Source organism: Euprymna scolopes, chromosome 33 (genome assembly GCF_053919585.1).
Source record: "Euprymna scolopes isolate OS-2025 chromosome 33, ASM5391958v1, whole genome shotgun sequence".
Lineage (NCBI taxonomy): Eukaryota > Metazoa > Mollusca > Cephalopoda > Sepiida > Sepiolidae > Euprymna > Euprymna scolopes.
The window spans coordinates 39,280,343-39,285,342 of NC_136514.1; positions in this window are offsets into that span (position 1 = coordinate 39,280,343).

Genomic DNA, 5,000 nt, shown 5'->3' on the forward strand with positions numbered 1-5,000 from the left:
CAATGCAGAACAGACCTGATATATAGAAGAATCTTTTTTAGGCCTCATTCTTGAATCAGGATTCCACTGAAACATGTATGCTCCTATGTAACCAATAATGTTTGTATAATAAAATAATGTTTGTATAATAAAAAAAATTATATATATATATATATATATATATATATATATATACATATATATATATATAATTCCAGGTTAATATTGTTAAGAGGTTAGACATTCAATTAATTTAACAAGCTTTATAGTGCAAGATATACTTTTTATTTTATTTATTTTTACAGAAACATTTAAGTATCGCTACACATTTGTGAGTATGCTTCAGTCAACTAGTTATAAATAACTAGAGACTTCGTCAGGCGATGTCACTAGTTCTTTATAACTAGTTGACTGAAACATACTCATGAAGTTCTAGCGATACCTAAATCTTTATGTAAAAATGAATAAAAAATATACTCCTATAATTCTTTCTGTTTTTTTTTGTGTATTGGTATTCATATTAAAAACCCATTTTTTCTATTCATTTACAAAAGAAAATACAACTTTGTTGTATACGAGTCGTGAAATTTCATACATTTGCAAATATCTAGCTAATTTTGTATATTCTTTTAAACATTCATTTTAATTAATTTACTATCAGTTCTTTCGGTTTTCTTATGGGATGACCATCTTTAGTTAACTATTACGTATAATTATATTCATGCAGATATTCTACATGATTTATACTTGCATAACATTTACGTAAAAAAGTTTTAGTAAACACAAACCTCTTTCTATATATATTTATGTATCCGTATATATATATATATATATATATATATATATATATATATATATATATATTTGTTAAAAGATTTTGCCTAGCAAACTCCTCTGTCAGTTTTAGGTTTTACAAACCTGAAACTTAATATATAAGCTAATCGAATCCATGCGAAACTTTACTTGTGTTTTTAGCCGGGTAAATCGGTACAAAAGTGTGAAATATGTCAGGTGAAGGTCGAATGACGACTTAACGAATATACATGCGTAATTAATAGCTATTGGTCCATATTTTAATTTTTAGCCTTGCAGCAAACATATCTTCATAGATCAGGCATTAAGGTCAAAGGAAAAAGTAAATCATAAGCTAAACGTTTTGGTTTCTATTCTCAGTGGTGGCGTACGAGTCATTTTTTTAAAAAACTTTTTAAATTATTACTATTACTATATGTTAGATCCAATATAAAATGATAATAAATACGAAAACTATATTAATCAAAATATCATATTTAAGTGTATTTTATGACCGGCAATATATATATATATATATATATTTATATATATATATATATATATATATATATATATATATATATATATATATATATACATGACTACTTCATTTAATCACATAAATTAATATACGAAAGTATAATTTTATGCGTAAACTAAGTATTTAGTTCAACAATGCTTAATACATAGGTAGAGCTAGGTAGTAAGTTAGAAAAATATATATGGCAATTAAGCCACACAGAATATTCTGCGGTTTGTCCACACTAGGATTCGTCAGAAATTAGAACTGAATCTTTTATATAAACAACGGGAGTAGATAAAAGATATAATGCTGCAAGAACTTACGTCTAGAATCCTTATTTTATTTTTTTAACAAAATCTGTTACATGGTTTTGATTAAAAAATATTTAAGGATCTAAAAAAGGTATTGAAATCCGGAAAATCTTACTTAATTAACGAATATTGACCAACCTTAATGCAAATCGGAAATATTTTAACTTTCAAATCTGAGTTTGTGTCCATTATGTTCCCTAATAACCAGTTGAACTAGAAGAAAGAAATGAAATTAATTAGTTTACGTCTAATACGCATTGTTAAAATTTCAAAAAGATCTTCCACATCTTTTCAATGCCATAAACGCACCAACTTTTCGATATTTGTCATCCGAAGGGTCGATCTTCAAAACGATACCGATCATCGTGTGCAATGTTGTAGAGGGGCATTTCATTAAAAGTGCATGTATAGTACACAGGATAATGCGGAATTGTCAAGGAAATTAATGAAATTTAATACAGACTACATTAACCACCGAAACATAAAAACAAAACAAAGCAAAAGGTTAAATAAACGTGAGCTACAAACGTCATATCGAAACCGCAATGGAAGTGAAACAAAAAGATGGAGGAACACCACATGCAACCAAGAAAGCTGAAACTATATAATCGTAAGTTAACCCCACTCCGCCTTAAAAAAATGTAGTACCGGCATCAACTGGCATCACACCAAATAGTTGAGAATGGCCGGTGAAGATGGAAAAAACCGGAGAGAAATGTTAACCAGACTTCTACTAGGTGAGCGGAAAGAGGACCGGGATCCTGGCCACCAAAATTCTAATGATGACCAATGGCAAGCAACTGGTGCGATAACGCAAATTCATTTACAGATGTTATCGAAGAGGTAGAGAGCACCGGAAATTTGGGAAGACTGTTTGTCACCCAGACTCCGAGAAACACACACACACACACACACACACACACACACACACACACACACACACACACACACACACACACACATGTATTAGTAGGAAACGTGACCTGTCTGCCCGTCAATTTTTAGCCGTTTTCATGATGTTGATGTCATCAACACTTAAAAATTCAGTTCTCTATTTCTGGTATCTCTACAATCTCTACAATTATATAAAAGTCAATTCGTGTGTGTGTGTGTGTATGTGTGTGTGTGTGTGTGTGTGTGTGTGTGTGTTCCTTCCTCATAGGTTTCGAAACTGCTTAGCCTATCTTTCCCAAATTTCCTGCAAAAGTAATTTATATTGCTGGCAGTGTTCTTAGAATGTTTTTTTTTTTTTTTTTTTACAGAAATTCATCCGATAACTATCGAAAATCGAAAAAAAAATCCTGTTTAAAAATACAGTCTTTCTTCTCTTATGGATAAAAATATAATTTTAACAGGGGAGTATTTAACGTTACACCGGTGTAACCTTGGACATGACGTGATATTGAAAACAAATACAGACGGAATTTGATGAACGACATTATCATTATTATGAAAAAAAAAATCTTTTTTTTAAAATTAATTCACCGTAAAAATAATTTCTCGTAATATATACTATTCAATAGAGGATTGATTCCATAATAATACATACGTACATATTATATATATATATATATATATATATATATATATATATATATATATACATATATATATACATATATATATATATATATATATATATATATATATATATATATACGAGGTGACTTCAATAAGTTTACAGACTTTTCCTTATGGGCACTTTTATTGATAATTCATACATAAACTCTAGTTCCCCGCGAAGTAATCTCCTCCGACTGCAATGCACTTGTTGTACCGTTCTAACAAGATCCAGTGCCATTCCTCTTGTGTGAGTATGTCAATGACCCCCACTTACAGCCTCTGATCTTCTCAACTGTCTTATACCGACAGGCTCTTAAATTTTCTTTGAGTTTAGGGAATAATCAAAAGTCACAGGTAACAAGGTCTCGAGTATAGATAGGTTGAGAAACTGTCTTGATGCCCATCTTGGTCAAATAGTTTATGACATTTATTGATAACTTTTGTGGACAAAATTCGCGCAAATCTTCCCTATTTTCAGTTCCTCGTTAATAATTGTTTACAGTTCCCACACTAACATCAAACTGCATTTATTGTCTCTATAAAGACATGGCGATCCTTAGCTTTGAAATTCTTTATTTGGCCAATCAAATGTTCTGACTTTCTTACTCCTCTCACACAACTCATTTTCTATCACAGACTCCCTGCCTTCCTTGAATATCATGCCACTGAAAAACTGATGCTCGATTCATGCAAGATGGCCCAAAAGCTGTCAGAAGCATTCCATAAGTTACTGTATCATTTTTTCCTAAGTTTTAAACAAAATTTTATTGCATATCGTTTTTTTAAAGTGTCCTCACGTCCAGATGCCATTTTTGAAATTCACCAGCTGTGACAATCAAGCTTTGGTAAGGTGTATTCCAATTCCTGCTCAAGCTGTTTATTTGAACCTGAAATCATAAAAATTGTCATCTCATGAGATAAATAGGACTAACATATTGAATTTTTAAGAATCTGTGACCATTTTAAATGTCTGCGAAAAAATGTCTGGAAACTTATTGAAGGCACCTCGTATTCTGGTACAATTATTGATTCCGATTCTAAAATAACCTAAAATGGCATAATTTCATTTCAAGGTGAAGTTGATTTAGCGGATTGTCTTCATTTCCTTATATATATATATATATATATATATATATATATATATATATATATATATATATATAAAAGGAAGACGAATGAACACATTTCTAAAGAAATGGCAGAAACACTAGAGGAAGACCTCCAATCTGTGGTCGAATGGGGACAAAAGTGGTTGGTCGCGTTCAATGCTGCCAAGACTAAACTAGTTTCATTCAATAATTACAAGAAACCCTCTCTACCACCTATAGCAATGGCCAACGACTCTTTATCTGAGAGTACTTCTTTCAAACTCCTTGGCCTAACGTTCACACGAAACATGAGTTGGAACAATTACATTGAAGGCATTGCCAGGGCTGCTGCAAGAAAGGTGGGCTCTCTCTACCGTGCTAGAAAACTACTAACACCCGGAAGTATCCTGTACCTCTATAAGGCCACCATTCGCCCATGTATGGAGTATTGCTGTCACATCTGGGCTGGTGCATCTGCTACTAGTCTCTCGCTCCTTCAAAAGAGAGTCGCAAACCTGATAGGCCCTGAACTGGCATCTAAGCTTCAGCCTCTGTCCCATCGACGAAATGTTGCATCCCTCTGCCTTTTCTACAAGTATTTTAGTGGTGAATGCTCTGACGAACAGCAATCACTTGTGCCCCCACGACGTGAGCACCCTCGACAAACCCGACAAGCTGCTAAATCCCACCCCCACACTGTAGAGATCCCTAGATGTAAAATATCTTTTTACTCCAATAGTTTCT